This window comes from Pipistrellus hanaki (assembly GCF_964339955.1).
Source record: "Pipistrellus hanaki genome assembly, chromosome: 3".
Classification (NCBI taxonomy): Eukaryota; Metazoa; Chordata; class Mammalia; order Chiroptera; family Vespertilionidae; genus Pipistrellus; species Pipistrellus hanaki.
Genome location: NC_140505.1, coordinates 55,542,968 through 55,561,759, shown reverse-complemented (window position 1 = coordinate 55,561,759; position 18,792 = coordinate 55,542,968). Strand labels below are relative to the sequence as shown.

The 18,792-nt window shown below is 39.2% G+C and overlaps 1 protein-coding gene across 6 annotated transcripts in view; it reads right to left on the bottom strand.

Annotated features, from left to right (window-relative positions):
* The window catches only part of KLF12 (KLF transcription factor 12), a 417,106-nt gene that overhangs the window by 338,464 nt on the left and 59,850 nt on the right, over positions 1-18,792 (bottom strand). For 3 of the 6 annotated variants that reach the window (XM_084876486.1, XM_084876489.1, XM_084876487.1), the window contains one exon: positions 9,729-9,853. The exons of 2 other annotated variants lie outside the window; for them this stretch is intronic. The gene's annotated coding sequence lies outside the window, so the exon portion shown is untranslated. Of the gene's footprint in view, positions 1-9,723; positions 9,854-18,792 lie in introns of all 6 variants that reach the window. One more of the 6 variants, XM_084876488.1, reaches the window with a different exon arrangement.

Sequence of the window (18,792 nt, the reverse complement as noted above, 5' to 3'; positions counted from 1 at the left end):
AGCAAGTTCAAACAACTCACTTTACAAATGAGAAAACAGCGCATGACTTGCCCAGGAGCACAAAGCTAATGAGCGACAGTTTAAAGATCAGAACCCAGGTATCCTTGTAAAGACCGTTCGCATGATGTGCTGCCTCTCTGTTCATGTACTTTTTAGGGTGTCTGGCATACCAAGGTACCTATGTATTCTAGCGACTCTGTTAACATCTATTTCTCAAATCCACTCCATTCACTTAAATATCCTTAAAACACAAAACCCTGGTTACAGAGCAACTTATTAGAAGAAGAAAAAAAAGATACTTGTGCTGATGGGTCACAAAATATAAACCAATGCGAGGCATTTACATTGCAATCAAAGTATCTAAAGAGACTTGTAAACTGTATTTTCTTGGTTCTTTACAAGATGCAACAGAAAGCAAAAAAGCTTGTCCCAAGTAGGCCTGGTCTTTATACCACTCTACATACGGGGTGCTCATCAACAGAGTATGGAAACAATCCACTGCCTGGAACCTACTGCCCAGGGCGCCAAGGCTCTTCTGCCTTTGGAGCTGATCTTATCTTCTCTGCAGGCAGAGCTCCTGTGGCTCAGCCCATGAAATAGGCAAGATGTGTCCACAGAAGGTTTTCCATTGAACAGAGAGAGTATGGATAAGCAATGGTGACGGAAGGAAAACAACAGCATCAGTCTACCCTAAACACAGTTGTTCCAGGCAGCAGGTGAGCAGTAAGCAATGGGTATAAAGCACTAGGCCCAGAGCCAGGAAAAATGGATGCATGGTAAGGCCTGGGAACGAGTCCAAGGTGAAATGGGCTGAGCAGGCACAGGTAACAATGGCAGAAAAAACTCCGTGAGCAGCAGTGGACTGTTAAGGTGGGCAAGAAATGCCAAGGAAACAGGAACAAGAAGTACAAGCAGTGCCAAACCGATTCCAAGACTATTCTCAACCCAGTTCAGGTAAACGTGGGCGTGCCTAGCACCACAGACACAGAAAAATAAAACGGCCTGAAAGGTGGAAAGGAAGAGGAAAGAGGGAACCAGTTCCCAACCAGAGAAAATGATTTTGATAGGAATTAGGAGGTGGAAGAGGTACTGGAGAGGGAGGGAGGGAGGGAAAGAGGGAGGAAAGGAAGGAGGGAATGTAGAGGGAAAAGAGGAAAGATGGAACCCACACTGTGACATGAGTGAAGAGCTAGGACCATATTGAGCATACTCACCAGCACATCAGCCATGCAACATACATGTAACCCAAATCTCATTGACTGCCACTTGTTTCTGAAGCATTTGTTAGGGGTTTTTCCCCTGTATGTTTGTTGTAGTAACTTAGGGGCCTTGCGTTTATTGCTCACTTGTCATTCTAATTACAGTAAAGATTAATAACATTGCATATGGTGTGTGATGAATAAGAAATCCAACTTATATGGCACTAGGTGTAAAATTATGCAGTATATCCCTTTGAGTGTATAAGAATCCTATTTAGCATACTTTACTACACAGAGAAGTAAAACTTATTCAAGCATTCGCCATGCTTTGGTCTACTAACAGGCTCAGAAAAGTAATCTGTGAACATAAAAATTGTATTACCCGACTGTCAAACTAAAAAATGTTATTCTAAACTACACTAAACTCCAACTCATCCAAAATCTACTCCACCAAAAAGCCAACAGGACCATAGTTTGTTTTGGCTTTATTTCTACATGTAAAGAGGAGTGGAAAGTATTTAGAAGCCATGCCTGTCTTGGGGAGAGAAGGGGAGGGAAATTCTTCTCCGTGGAAAAATAAACCTGCAGGCTCCCTCCTCCACTTTGGGACCTACCCTGTTTCCCCGAAAATAAGACAATGTCTTATATTAATTTTTGCTCCCAAAGATGCGCTAGGTCTTATTTTCAGGGGATGTCTTATTTTTCCATGAAGAAGAATATGGTACACATTTATTGTTAAATGAAAATAAAAGAAGTTTATTACCTGTATACGGTACGGTAGTACGGTAGTTGTCAACACAAACCAGACAAACTGTGAATCCTATAGTATCAAGAATTTACTCCTTTATTCAATGATAGTCATGTCATCATCTTCTGGAACATCATCATAACAATCCAATTCCTGAATTTCCTGGTGAATTTCTTGTGACTCCATTTCTTTCAGAATCAGTGGACCAAATTTCTCATGTTTAGCAATAGCATTCTGAGACAGAGCCTAGGGGCGGCCTTATTTTCGGGGGGATGCCTTATATTTCCCTCAGAAGGAAACCTGTAAGTAGGTCCTATTTTCGGAGGATGTCTTATTTTCGGGGAAATACGGTAGTAGTGAAGGGGAAAGGAGAATATTAATGAGTGGGAAAATATTAATGAGCCCTTAGATAATAAAAAGGGATTCAGGACTGGATCTGGGCACAAGAGCCCGGGAAAGCTGTAGTGCTCTAAATAACAGGAGGGCCCAGAATTATTTTTTGAAGTTACTGGGAGCCATTAATGAAAGGAAAGAAAGAGGAAGGAAGGAAGGCAGGAAGGAAGGAAGGAAGGAAGGAAGGGAGGGAGGGAGGGAGGGAGGGAGGGAGGGAGGGAGGGAGGGAGGGAGGAAGGGAGGAAGGAAGGAGAGGAGGGAGGAAAGGAGGGAGTAAGGAAGGGAGAGAGGGAGGGAGGGAGGGAGTCACAGATCATGATGAGTGCCCAAGTCCAGATTGTTGGATCCTGATGACCAGGGAATTTTAAAAACATGGTCCAATATTCAATTTCAACCTTTTTTGTTTCTGAACTTTTAACTTTTCAGTTTATCTTCATAAAGCCAGCTCTATATAGTCTTTTTCATATTATATATATTTAAAAAAGCATACCCAGCCAGTGTAGCTCAGTGGTTGAACATCAGCCCATGAACCAGGAGGTCACAGTTCGGTTCTTGGTTAGAGCATATGTCTGGATTGCAGGGTTAATCCCTAGTAGGGGGTGTGCAGGAGGCAGCCAATCGATGATTCTCATTATTGCTGTTTCTCTCTCTCTCTTTCTCCCTTCCTCTTTCTGAAATCAATAAACACTTTTTTTTTTTTAACAGCAAGGTAAAGGGCCGTATGTGTACATATGTGAGTAGGTACAAAGTGCAACAGGACAGCCAGTACAAGATGCTGAGACAGGAAGGAGCATGCTGAGCAGCCAGCTGCCCACAACCTCCTACTTCTTATCCCAGGACCAGGGGGGAACTCTGGCCTCCTCCCTTACTTTGGAAAATATCTAATTAATTTCACTGGATCCCCAATGAACAGGTTACAGCAGATTTGGTTCTTAAGGAGAGAAATTTAAATTTAAAGCAATAGAAGTAGCAGGCAACTATGATGACTTTTAAAATCAAAACACTCAGTAAGTATAAGCCAAAATGTCTACCAATGAAAAAGCTAATTTTCAAGATATGTATCAATGAGTCACCTCCATGTCCTAAACAAGATACGGTAACTAATTTCTTTTCCTATAGCTACTCACGGACAAGGAGGGGAGGGATACGAAATCATTGGCCACAAATCACAACTTGATTTTCCATTTTTGTTCCTGTTCTTGTTAATCCTCACCAGAGGATATTATTTTTAGAGAGAGTGGAAGACAGGGAGTGAGGGGAAGGGAAAGAGGAAGAGAGACAGAGAAAAACATCTATGTAAGATCCAGATGGCCTCCTGCATGCTCCCCAGCTGGGGGTGGGGATGGAATCTGCAACCCATGTAAGTGCCCTTGACCTGGAATCGAACCTGTGACCCTTTGGTGCAAGAGGCAGTGTTCTAACCACTTAGCAACACCAGCCAGGGCATTAATTAAATACTGTTAAAAAAAATGTATCTGCTTTTAAAATTGGTTTAAAAATTTAAAAATTATTAGGGACAGAAACTTCTTTAAAGTTATTTTTATTACACATATGGTAAATGAGAGGAGAAATGGGAATGGTAGCATGAAAAGGGAGAAGAGAAAGAGTAAGGATGAAAATGAAGGAGACCAAGAAGGGAAAAATCAGATGAAGAGAGAGAGGGGGAGACACAGGAACAAGAAAAACAAAAACTGAAATAGAATTAATTCAAGCACTTTTTAACTATGTAATTTTTATAAGTTTCTTAGAGCCTTAGTTTACTCATCAGCAAAAGATATAAAGAAATTTATCTCATAATTTTATCATTTAAATAAAATGTGCAAAAGTAACATATAAAAATGTATACCCATATCCAGCCACGAGTGAGAAACAGAAGAAAGAAGGGGTCTGATATACAAAAAGACCATGAATAAAACCTGCTACTGTGAGGTGGGCATTGTTATTCCTATTATCTATTCTCTGTGGAATGTTCCTTGAACTCCAGTCACAGGGTCTAATTTCTTAAACTTTCTTTCTGATAGAGCATTTATTGCAGCCCACCAGAGGAAAATTGTTTTCTAGTAAGTATAGTCAGAGGGCTAAATCTTGGTCCCTGAGCTACTTTGTGTGGTGCAATACTTTGACACAAATAAAAATGGATCTTTCCAATGAGGCACTTGAGGTTACTATACAACACAATAAACATTATTAGTCATCATAATAGCAGTCCACATTTACCTTGCTCTCTCTCTCCCTACCTACCAGGCACCAGACTAGGCATTTCAGATATATTCTTTCAAAATGTCACAACAATTTTTTTTAGGTAGGTTCTATATTAACTTCATTTGACAAAGGAAGAAATTTAGGCCCAGATAAGTAAGTTACCCAAGGTTCCCACAACATTAAGTAGAGAGTTAGATTTCAAACTCAGCTTTTAATAATTATACCAAATTTCATGATTCTTAAGTACCTTCTAAGTATCAGTGGGAAAATAATGTTCAGAAAACCTTTAATATAAGCATATCTCAGTTTTTCTGAATTTTCCCCCACAAAATGGCAAGTCAATTATCAAACATATAGTAACTCTCACTTACATTCTTTCAACTAAGTTCCATAATACTTCCCAGATGGTGAGACTTCGGATAGGAAATATATATATATATATTTTTTTGGAGGGGGATGGCAGAGGAGGGGGAGGAAGGAAGGCTCAGTTTCTTCATCTGTGATTAAAAATGTAACAAATGATGGCCCAAATTATATCAAATAATAAAAACAAAACTTACCCTGCAGCCTCTCCCCCATTTTCCCAGCAATCCCAGGAGAATGTCTCTTTTAGTGTAGTTTGAAGGGCACACCCTCCTAAGTTAAAGTTATATTATTCTGAATTCCTCAAGCACGGCTGAAGTCAATGCCACCTACTCTTTCATACTTTGACTTTATATGAGAGCTTTGCTAAACATTTAGCTATTGCTACATAAGAAACGTTAAGAGTTGTACCTTTTCAACTACACATTTTAAGAAGTACACAAGAGAACTATAAGGTTTAGTTCTATATAAACACCTATACCAAATACTGTGGTCTTTTTTTTTTTCTTTTCCCTTTTGCACTAGGCCTTGTTATTCAGAATGAAAGTCGCCGCAGAATCTTCCTCAGTTGTCTGAGACTGTGGTTACCCTATTTCTAATAAACAAGACAGCTTCCTGCCCCTGGCTTCCCATTGCTCAACCAGGGTTGAATCATGGCAGCATTCAGTCATGACCCCTGAGTGCCCTCATGCTAGAGTGTCTGCTTTGATTCAGTCCCTATGGTAGGAAGCTACATGTCAGAGAATGCCTCGCGCTTTTTAAATTTGAAATACTGGACCAGTGAAGCTGAAAAAGAGTTAAGTTTTTATGCTCAAAACTTAGTATCTCATGATCTCTAAATTTATCACCATTTAGTTGGTGTGTGTGGACTTTTTCTAAGTCTCTGAAGGGAGCAAGCTCTGTGTACACTTTTAGATCGTTTCGGAAGTGGTTGAAACAGCATCCGGTAGATGATTTTCTAATCAAATATTCCCTTATGCTTTTCTGAAGTATCTTTAATGACAGGCAGAGTTCATAATCAGAAAACTAAAATTAATTTCAGGTTTCAAAAAGTGTTTTACAAGTGACAGATCTTTTTTTTTTTTTTAAGAATTCAATAAGTGCAATTTAACAGTATTTTGTCCCACCCTGGGGCTGTTCTAGATAATTTACTGTTCAATTTGACTTCCCGTTTGTTTACCATATGCTGATAATCATATAGGGTATATGTCCCAGTTCCTTTACTTCGCCCATAGTCTCCTACAAGATTGTGTGGACAAAAGGACAGCCTTTGCACTTCTGACCGTTCTGAGTAAAAGAAAAAAGAAAAATCATCTGCTTTGCCATACAAACAAACGATTTCATCTCTAGCTTCCCACCATCACCATTCTCCTTACTCATGGCGACCTACGCTCTTGGATAGTCTTGGCATCTTGATATTGAGACATCACTACAGCTAACCTGAAAATGAGAGAGAGCCCCTTTGCCCTCCTCCTGCCGGGGCCATTACACAGACCCTCGAACTTCCTGGAGTTGTCACAGTCCCCACTGGTGAGAAATGGGGATGCTGTCAGTCAGCAGGGAAATTTTCTGCTTCTGAAAACCTCTCTCAGTGCAGCACCTCCAGCTGCCTCAGAGCACCGTGTCAGCGGATTAAAATAGCTCTGGCCTGATGACTTCACTAGTTCTCACAAACAGGCCAGTTGGCAGAACCCTCCTGCAGTCTGCTCCTATGGGGAAGTTTTGTGTGTTTTTTTTTTTTCCTTTCCCCTCCCCCCCACCCCCTACCTAATATGAATATTTAGTTTCATTTTGACTCTGAATCAAGTCTCCTTTGTGAGGTTAGATTCAGCACAAACCTAATGCAAAAATGTCAAAACACTGTAAGGTGGCCCGGGACCAAAAGAGCTAACCTGTCGCCAACGCCCAGCACCCAGAGCCTAAACTTCATGGACATCAAAACGACGAGGTAAACCAACCTTATAGGACATGTTCTTACTGCATTCATTTTAGAGCCAAATATCTTCCTGAAGAATATCTATAATAACTGATAATCAGCTAAATTTTTAAAGCTGTATTTCTCGTGTTTACTCCTTTCCCAGGAGTAAGAAGATGGAATAAGGCATCAAAGAATTAATTACCACCACACCTAATCAGGCTAAGCATGACAATGGGCCTTTAAAGACAATTTCTGCCTTCACAGCAAGCTTCAGTGATTAATGCTCAAGTGGAATTGGGAGGGGGGCAGGAGGAAGGGGAGGGATTTAAGTGTAAGGCATCCACACAATGAAAAAGGTGTTAGATTCTGTATTAGATTACCAAATTTTCTTTAAATGTTTACAATTTCCCCTTACAGAGTTTTTTCACTTCTCTTTGCAGTAGCCACATGCTAGTAAGAGAATACTCCATGAGCAAAGGAGGACCTTCTGATGTTCCACTATCATAACTCAGTGCTATGTCTACACTGCACTCTGATTCCCAAAGAGAGCACTTAGATTAACTGCTTCAGTGCCCAAAGGACAGAAGATTTATGCCCAGAGAAAAAGCTCCCATATGATTCCATAACAGAGAGCTAATGAAATAATTTGGTTCACTGGTTTAAGATGGTTCTCCTGAAAGGGGTGCCATGGCTGTTCCCAAAAGAGAGAAAAGCACCGACGTCACCCCTCAGCTCCTCTCCTTCTTTCACTGTCACAGTTACGAACAGCATCTAAACGGCAGCGCCATCTTGCAAACATGATGGTGGGAAACCACCCCTCTCCACCAATACTTCACAAAGAAATCTTCAGAGAGCACACAGCACATATATGACAGTGAATTCTGAAAGTGCATTTTATCATATGACTTCTTCACGCCACAATTATTGGCTGAGTATCTAGCATGTGGCATATACTATCTACAGTATGCACTGCCTATGATTATGAATACTTGAAGGATTTCACTCATTCACTTAGAGTCCCTTAATCATTATAACCAAGGCCAGTTTGGGCATAATTCGGGGGGGAAAAACAAAAAAGCAACAACATGAAATTCGAGTTGTGTCTCTCCTGCAGAGACTAATAAGCAATGATACAATGGAGAGTCTGAATGCTGAAAGGTCAGTTATAAATGCCATCATAAATATAATAATTCACATAGTGATGAAATAAAATAAGTAGTGTGTGTGACTGAAATAACCATCTAATTCAGAACCCTACAGGAACTTAGTTAGAGCTACTAAAAATCTACATTTTACTAAGAGTGCTGGAAATGCTGTGATTGTGCAGTCATATATGTGTTATTTTGAAATCAATATAAGTTTTAGTTATACTGTTTCTCCAGGTATACTAATCTAAGTCTGATTCACACATACTCGCACACAAATATACACATTAAAGCACTATGAAACTAAATTATACACAAGTATACATATGCACACACACACATCATATTTACCTGCCTCTGACTCTTACCTACACACGCACAAACACATTATACTAAATACTGTGTTGGACTCACACACATATATACACATATACATATTATAACACCCTATCTAGTCCATAAGTATATATTACTTTGTGTTTAATTCATATGTGCACATACACACATACACATATGTGTATCATACTACTGTTTGAGTCATAAGCACAACTTACATATCATACTTTGCATCATATGTACACACTTTACTGTGTATCTGATTTACATGCACCTACCTACATATCAATATATATACACATTAAATTTATAATAGTAAATCTTGTTTGTATTCAAAATATATATTTTTCAAAGTGAGAAATTCAAATGTGAAATGGATATTCATGTAACTATCTTAAAATTATTATAATTTATATTATGTAGTCATTTATCTGGTTCCTCATTTACATCTAGAAAGTCCCGGAGGAGTTGAAAAGAAATGGGACATATCTATGTTGCATATGACGATGTGGAAATTTAGTGAGCGCATAGGTAACCATTTGCATGCAGACTACTGAACCCATACAATAGTGAAAGAGTGATGTGGGGAAAGCACATGAGCAACAGGGCTTGAGACCCCTGCTACAGGGGGTGAACTGAAGGGACAGTCTCCCTTCTGTTCAAGGACTGACAATATAGAAAGCTCTGAATGATCCATCTAGAAGAAATTAGAAATTCTCCCCCAAGTTTTTCACTAGATCTAAGTCCTACGTTAGGAGTGAGAATTAGCAATGATGAGGGGTTTTATGAAGATGGGATCTGAGCAAACAAGAGACTGAAATAGAGATGAGTCTTCATGTTAGCAAGTTGATAGAATGACTCATCCATACCAGAAGGTGCCTTGGAGACCAGGACAGGAAAGGATTGAGGGAGACCTTCTAGGGGGTGACAGCCTAAAGCACGCAGGCGGGTGCATAGACAGAACATGTGAGTGGTTGTGCGGGATGCGATCCATTTACACCCACAGTCTAGCATGGCCTGTGGAACTAGAGGCAATGCTGAGAAGATGAGACTGTGAAGAGGAAATGCAGATGCCTTTGTCTGGGGATTTCAGAATGTACTATGTTATTCTCAAAAAGTCTACTGAAGCAGATGGTGAACATTTTGAACACTTGCTTTTCTAAGCGACTTGCTCTAATAATCCAGTATGCTTTTCTTTCTCCACAAATAATTTTCCTTTATTATGAAGCATAACTGTTACTGATTCATATATGCATTATGTCAAAAGATCCTATACAGTCAAACTATGAGGCACTGCTTGTAAGACCCTTTTAAATAATATCCTCATAGTTTTCATTAAGTCAGAGGAAAGAAAACACCTAGAATAATAGCAATGCAATCTGAGTATATGCCTCTTGGTGTCAGGCAGGAGAAGTTTACCTTACATTGAAAAATCAGAAACAGCTGCCCCCTGGGAAAGAGTCCTGGCAACCAGACGGCATCAGCGCTCCAGCCCTCGGAGATGGCTACAGCAGGTCACCAGTCAACTCCTAAAAACGGGGCTTTATTCCTGAAAAGGAAACATGCAGCTTTAAGAAAATAAACCATAAGCCGTTTGAAGAACATTATAAATACCTTATCCATTGCCCAAGATAAACATCTGCCAAGGATCAAAATGATCAGGCCCTGGGCAGAGGCTTAGAGAACAGGGTAGGTGGAAAAATAAATAGCTAAATGCTTTGCAAAAACTGCAATGAGAGCCTTATCAAGGAATATAGGAAAACACTCAAAGATTAGCAGGTCAAGTACAAACTAATAATTGGGCCTACCAAGAAAGAATGTAAGAGTAACCTTGAAAAGTTTTTCAAAGCTAATAAAAAAATAACTATTGCTTCAAAAGATAAAACCTCTGGACATAAGAAAGATTTTCTGCAAAGTATGTACTTAAGATGAGAGAGGGGAGGGCAGGGAGAAGGAGAAACAGAAACTGAAGAGCTGTCTGCTTGGTGTTTATTAAGGAAAAGCATCAAGACTATTGCAAATACCATCTTATCTTTTGAAACAGGTTGCAGGAACTAATTCAAACAGTAATTAATTTAAGGCAGTGTCTAAACCTAATTATCAAACTAGACATAAAAACCTGACTAGCACTGTCACAAAGCATAACCGCAAGGCACAATTTGCAAATTGCTGGCTCACATGTAAAATTCTAACTAAAGCCAGCCACTATAGAGAAGGACATACTTGCTAACAGGATTCCCAGTCACCAAACTTTCAAAATGAAGGCCTTCCCAATATTGAAGAAAGCAACATGTTGAGGGGAAAAACAAACAGTAATTAATGGTGGGATGTGGTTGAGCACTCACTCTACTTGACAGCAATGAACCGTCTGGAACAAAACAAGGACCAGTCTTAAAAACTGCATCTTGGTTAAAGCAGTAGACTAATGACAGAGAATCAGATGTATAAGCATGAGGACTTCAGGAGACAGGCGCTCAAAGTGGCCTTATTTAACATTGTTATAAATGTTGTGGCGGACAGAATGCACAGGAAAGCCGACACGTTTGTATTAAGCTCTGTTAGTTACCAAAATGCCAAGTAATAGAGATAACCATCCTTTTAGCATCAATCTGAGCTACGCGGTAGAATGCTTTTAACCAAGTCCCACTTAACCAACTGTCCAGATGAACCGATGATGGCCATTCCCTTTGTACATCACACTGAATAATGAGCCTGCATGTCCCCAACCAGGAAGCGCCTTCCTTCAGCAGAACGAGTTCACTGCTGCCACCAGCTGAGCCGGATCTGTAGTAAGAGTACGTCTGATCCTAAACCTGTTTTTGCAGTGGTTCATTATTATAATAATGTGATTTTATTAAATCATCTATTGCTTAAATAGGAATAAAAAAGAAGCAGGATAACTGTTTCTCTGAAAATTAAGTTGAAAACTTTGAACTTTTCAAAGACTACTCCATAGCAAAATAATAATTTTTAAAAGTTGACACTGAAAATGATCTGGGTATCATAACTGTACAACAATAAGAAAATAAAACATAAATGTCTTCCATAGTGTTTCTAAGTTTTAACTCCACTTTACAGAAACAAATTGGAAGTAATAGACAATTCACTATGGGTGTGATTTTGGTAAGAAAGGTAACAATGAATCCCATCTGGAGATCTCTACTGGAAGAAAAGTCTGGGCTTTGGATCAAAGAGTTGCCAAAAATTAAATATTTATAAATTTCATGTTTGAATTAATTATTTGAAATATGTAGACATCATTTTTCTATTCCTCTACTTTAATATTTTTTTATTAACTGACCAACTATTGATTCTTATTTCTTTTGTCAAAAAGGTTCCTCTTTTTAATATTATACCTACTATGTGCCAGGTACTATAACAGAGACTGTGAATATAAAGAGAAAAAAAAGGTTTTTGTACTCCAACAAGTCAAAATTTAATGGGATAGAAAGATATGCTAACAAATAATAGCTATCCATTATACTAAGCATCATAAGTAAATGTTCAATGTCGAAATGAAAATAACAAACTTGATGTGGAGGGCAGCAGGGTGAGTGATAGTGTTAGGAGACTTTCCATGAGGCCCGAGCGTGAGTTCAGGTGATCTAGACAGAGCACATGTGCAAAGTAGGGCAACACTAAGAAGCGCCACAGGTCCCAGACACCAAAGGTTCCCAATGTGGAGAAGTTGGGAAGGCAGGGTGGGAGCCGCACCACGAGGGACAGAGTTGCATTTTAGAACATAAACTAAAAGAAATCATTATTTTTCAAACAAAAGAATGACACAATCATACCTGTATTTTAGTGTGTTATATTTCCAAACAGTTCAGAAAATGAATGGAGGTGATACAGGAAGTAAAGAGACCAGTTATGAGATTAGGAAAATGGTTTACTAAAAAAATAAGTAAAAGGATTCATGATAGAAAAAAATATCAGTTTATATGTTTATAGAATCACTCACTGGCAAGTTGCTAATAAACAGAAAATGGACCCAAATTCACTATAAATAACTCATACGAGATCATTCTCTAATACACTCTTAACAAACATAAAAATATAAACATTACCCAAAATAGAACTGTAACAAAACAATATAACCTTTACAAAGTTAGGATACCCGTCATAGTATTAACCATCCAGACCTTAATAAATAATAATGTTAAAGATGATGCCTACATACAATGTAATGATCCTGAGAATGGAAGGCTATATAAAAATTAGTGGCTCTGTGCATGAAATCCATGCACAAGGGATGGGGAGGGGTATTCCTCAGCCCAGCCTGCACCCTCTCCAATCTGGGACCCCTAAGGATGTCATACTGCTGGTTTACAGGGATCAAGCCTAAACCGGCAGTCGGACATCCCTCTCACAATCCAGAACTGCTGGCTCCAGCCACTCACCTGCCTGCCTGCCTGCCTGATTGCCCCCGCTAACCACGCTGCCTGCTGGTCTGCTCGCCCCCAACTGCCCCCTGCCACTGGCCTGCTTGCCCCCAAATGTCCCCCCACCAGCCAGATCACCCCCACTGGCTCCCCTGCTAGCCTACTCGCCCCCACCATTCCTCCCCACTGGCCTGCTTACCCTCAACTGTCCCCTGCTGGCCTGCTTACTCCAAACCCTCCCCCCCCCACAGTCCTTATCACCTCCAACTGACCCCCAATGACGGCCTGCTTACCCTCATCTGGCCCCCTGATGGTCTGCTTACCCCCATTGGCTGCTTTCCCGTCCTGGCCTGATCACCCCCTGGCAACCCAAACTCCCAGCCCCTCCTTTTTTTCCATTTCTTTTTTTTCCCCCCCAGCACCTCCTTGAGCGGAGGCCAGGGCCCACTGGAAGCAAGTATCTAGGATTTATTTATCTTCTATAATTGAAACTTTGTAGCCTTGAGCAGAGACCAGGCTGGCCAGGGCAGGAAGCTTGCTTCCTCCATCGAGGGGGGCAACCCAAGCCTCTTGCTCAACTCCAGCTCCATGGCTGCTGTCATTTTTGTTGGGATTTAGTTGTATTTTATAATTGAAACTTTGTAGCCTTGAGCAAAGGCCAGGGCTGACCAGGGCAGGCGGGAAGCTTGATTTCCTCCATTGCCAGGGCAACCCAAGCCTCCTGCTTGCTCCAGCTCTGTGGCTGACTGCCATCTTGGCTGGGTTAATTTGCATATGCACCCCTGATTAGCTGATGGGTGTGGCTTGTGAGTGTAATGGAGTGATGGTTAATTTGCATGTTTCTCTTTTATTAGTGTAGATAATATTGTGTTTCAGTCTAGAAACATAAACCAAATAATCTATGGAATCATAATTGCCATGGATTTTATCACACAATTTGTTCATCTAATTCTGGCAGCAGTACACTCAGTCGTATCTCATTAAAAACTGAGAGAAATGTAAATAAGATAAAGAAAAGGATAAATCACTATTCCATGTTAGGTAATAAACCTACTTAAAAATAACTTCTTAATCTGTGAGATTAAATTTTTTAAAGTTCTATAAAGTTTTTAAAAGTTAGTAGATGGCAAATTAAAATGGCTTCAACAGAAACTAGAAGTTTAAAGAAATTAAGACATTAGTGGACTATGTAAAAAACACATCATGGTGCCTCCAGAAACAAGACTCCCCTGGAATGACCATGGGTCTGACCCTGTATAGTGATTACTATTATTTTAAATCAATGACAATGGAAAAGAATGAAAAAAATCTTCATGTAGTAACAGAAGATGGTAAAACACAATGTAATATAATAAATAGCATCTCCTAAATTTTCTTCCTCCTGGGAACAACTGGACAACCTACCACAGAAACTTAGGTTACAGAAAGCAGGGACAGTGTTCAAGCCTCCTTATGAACCCTGAAGTTCTTTCACAAAAGAAATTTAACTTGGATTTATAAATTTACCTGGAAATAAAAGAGATGAAAGCAGATCTGCAACACTTACCTTCTTATCAAATTATATTCCATCTGTATTGTTACTTAACTGTTTACATATCAACATGGTTTCCTTAGTACCTATGAGCACTTAACAGAGTGTCTGCTATATTATGATGCTCACTAAAAAGACAAATTAGGCATGGAGTGAGGATTAGCAAAATGAGTACAGGTGGACAAAAGGTACAAAATTCTATTTGTAAAAATGTCCCGGGGATGTAATATACAGCATGATAGTTATACTTAATAATACTGCATTGTGTGTTTGAAAGTTTTTAAGAGTTCATCTTAAAAGTCATCACAAGAAAAAATTGTAAGTATGTTTGGTGATTAATGTTATGTATATTTTTGTGATGATCATTTCACAATAATTATATATAAAATATCCATCTAATCATGTACACATGGAAGTAATATAATGATATATGTCCGTTATATCCCAACAAAAAGTAAGAAAAACTGAAGAAAGCATGATTGTGATAAAAACGAATGAAAGTATGATTATTATGAAAAAATAGATGAATGAATTCTGGCCAACACCTGATCACTACCAATTTGAAGATGTTTATAGACGTTTATAAAAGATTACTCCCCTTAACTACCTACAAGAATGAAATAACATGTAAAAAATAGCACATGGCCGAAACCGGTTTGGCTCAGCCGAAACCGGTTTGGCTCAGCTGAAACTGGTTTGGCTCAATGGATAGAGCGTCGGTCTGTGGACTGAAAGGTCCTGGGTTCGATTCCGGTCAAGGGCATGTACCTTCATTGCAGGCACATCCCCGGTGGGGGGTGTGCAAAAGGCAGCTGATCGATGACTCTCTCTCATCGATGTTTCTATCTCTCTATCCCTCTCTCTTCCTCTCTGTAAAAAATCAATAAAATATAAAATAAAATAAAATAAATTTTAAAAAATAGCACATGATCACTGTAATACAGCGTTTTTCAACTGTGAGATGTTTTCACTAGTGTGCCGCGAGATGTTGCCTGGTGTGCCGTAGGTGCAGACAAGACAAGAATTTTATAATTTTTCACTATTTTGTTTACTTAATATTTCATAATAAAGTAATTATAAAATACTTTCTTTGTGTTTATTTGATTCCTATTCAAGAGAATTACTTTATATATAGTCAATATAGGCACAGAGTTAAATTTTTTAACATTTTCTAATGGTGGTGTGCCTCGTGATTTTTTTCATGAAACAAGTGTGCCTTTGCCCAAAAAAGGTTGAAAAACACTGCTGTAATATAAGCTACAACTTTTGAAACTTTCTTTTTCTTTTTTTTTTAATATATTTTATTGATTTTTTTAGAGAGAGGGATAGAGAATTAGAAATATCGATGAGAGAGAAACACGGATCAGCTGCCCCTTGCACATCTTTTACTGGGGATGTACCCACAACCAAGGTACATGCCCTTGACAAGAATGGAACCTGGGACCTTTCAGTCTGCAGGCTGACGCTCTATCCACTAAGCCAAACCCGTTTTGGCAGAAACTTTCTTTTTCTTAAACTAAGCAGCATTTGAATCATCCCACTACCCTGACATTACAACAATTATCTATAATAATAAGAGGGTAATATGCTAATTAAACTGGATGTTTTCCAGAAGTCCTTCCTGACAAAGCCAGCGCCACAGGGAAACCAGCAGGGGTTCCAGTTTTCTGCAGGCGGCCGGGTAAGCCAGCCAGGGTCCCAGGTGCTTGTGGGCATCCCGAGGGAAGCCAGCCTAGGTCCCTGCCAGTGGCCGGTGGCCCGAGGAGGGAAGCCCAGGTCCCGGGTATGAGAGGGAAGCTGGTGCCAGCTGGGGGAAGGAAGGCCTACTCTTGCACGAAATTCCGTGCATTGGGCCTCTAGTCTGGGAATAACTGATGTGAGTATGTACTTCCACTGGCTATTTCTTGTATCTTTTTGTTTGTGTTTTTTTGCTTAGAGATTCTTATCATGATTTTATGATGTTAAAATACAAGATTTTTCAATGAAGTCAATTACCATGGATTGGAAGTGGAGGAGAGGAATCTCATGCAATAATGTTGACCTTTGCACTTCCGCAAACCTTTCTAAGATGTTTTGGAAGCATAGGAAGTTCCAAATCCTGCTCAATGTTGCTAAAGGAAATGCTTTGTTTGGGCTGCTTTTAAAGAAAACAGTCAATAACTATGCTTGTTCTTTTGAATTCAGCTGCTCCAGCTGCTTACTTAATGACACTGAAATTAAGAAGCTTTGTTCTAATGGTGGCCACAGAGTAACTCATTTGGGATACTAACAGTTTCCAAACAAAATTCTTTAAAGGACATATACCAATCATACACGTCCAAAGAATAACTTATTTGCGAAGTGAAAAGGCCCAAATAAAAAGTTCAAACATTGAGGGTTGAGGAATGAACCGCTAAACTAGCTAAACTTTAATTACTTCATTTATAAGGTAAAAGCACAATGTTTTCCTTAAACTATTTTCCTAAAAACATGGGACCTGTTTTGACTAGTCAATAGTATTCACTACTGCATATATAAATTCTAATTAGCATTATTCACTATTGCACATATAAATTAAATAATGCCAAGAAGGACAATGGAGACGCAACCAGAAGGAATGCCTTATTAGTAAACCTTGCAGTCTTTCTTTCTCCCTCCATTTTGTATTTAGAAGCACCACAACAGCAAGATACGAAATCCAGCAACACATACCCGCTTACTCTTATTCAGAAGGTATTTTCTTCATACCGAGGAGCTGGAAAATAAAAAAAATAACTAACACACACACACACACACACACACACACACACACACACACACACAAGATCACCGATTAAACATTAAAACTGCTTTCTCTACTACTGTTTTCTCACTCTTAAATGTGCATATGAGCACATGCACAGGCACACTCATGAACACTTTGCTACTACTTCTAAGCACTTTTTTCCCCTTTGATAAGTAAAGTCAACTCTGAAATATTCAAGCAACTGCAGGGAAGCACAGGAGTGATGATCAACCCAGTGCGAATGTATAAACACGTGGCATCGCACCGCGCCTCCTTCTTCCTGCTCCCAGGGAAGGAGATGTACAGTGGGGTGAGTAGAAGGCTGGGACCTCCCTGTCAGGTCAGAATCCACAGGTCCTCTTTGGACAGCCTCCTCTGACTTACAAGTCAGGGTGTCCCCAGTCTCTCTCATCTAACACTGAGCTTACGCAAAACTCAGTTGGTGGGGGGACCCGGGTAAGTTTGTGACACATGGAGAAGTGAGGTTTGAGTGCTGACCAACTTGATTTTGATGAGTTAAGCCCGGCTAGATGTGGGGTGTCCCCCAGTATAAAAGGGGAAGGAAACGGACAATGAGGAAATGACAGGCAATGTTGAAATATTCCTGGATATCAAAAAGACATCATTTCTACAGAAGTATGCCAAAAGGGCTCAGCTGTGATTTTATTCAATCCAACAAATATTTATTATGCATCTTTTGCCAACTCAAATATATCCTCAGGGTATAAAACAGTGCTGGAACAGACATTGGGCACTTAAATGTCGAAGGAAGGAAAGAAAGAAAGAAAAGAAGGAAAGGAAGGAGCTTCTACAGAGCAGGTATTTGCTAGCTACTGGCACCTGAGTCCCATGCCAGATTAAATTACCAATTAAATTACATTGCTGAAGTTTAGGGAAAGGTACTAGTATTTTTTTATATTTTTTATTTATTTTTAAAGAGAGGGGAAGGGAGAGGGTGAGAGATAGAAACATCAATGATAAGAGAGAATCATTGACGGGCTGCCTCCTGCACACCCCCTACCTGATCAAGCCCACAACCGGGGCATGTGCCCTCATAGGTCGACACTCAATCACTGAGCCATGCTGGCTGGGCATGTACTAATATTTTTAAATACTCCTGTGACTATAATCTGAATCAAATAATGAGAACCACTGTTCAATAAGTAATAAGTTTTCTACCCAGGATCCACGTGAACTTGATAAACTAAAACAGATATCTAGCCTACATTTAATGACCACACATGTGTTTATGGCCCTTACAATAATATAGAAAACTCATCTGTTTAAGCAAACATCATCCATTTCTCTTTTCTGACCAACTTTTAAAAACAAAAATGAAGAAAACTAAGACACTGATATAAGAGAGAGAGAGAGAGAGAGAGAAGAAAGAAAAAAAAAATTTTACATTTGGTAAAATTTTCCAGCTCAGCACACTGGCAAAAATGTCTCTCAATAGCTGAGAAATAATTACAGTATAATTAAAGGTTTTTAAACACATGATTCTGACATTAATTTTAAGATTAATTATTTTGTTATAATGACACATACTTTATTTTTTAATCAGCTCTATTTGTAGCATCCAAAAACTACAAATAACCCAGATGTCCTTGAATACCTATACTTTTAAAAATAGGTTTCCTTATGTTATAAAATTGTGGTAATCGCTATACAAGTCTGTGAATGTACTAAAAAGCACTTAATTGCATACTTAAAATAGGTGAATAGTATAGTATATGAATTATATCTAAAATTATATTGTATTTGTTCTATATAAAAGAATGTTGCCCTAGCTGGTTTGGCTCAGTGAATAG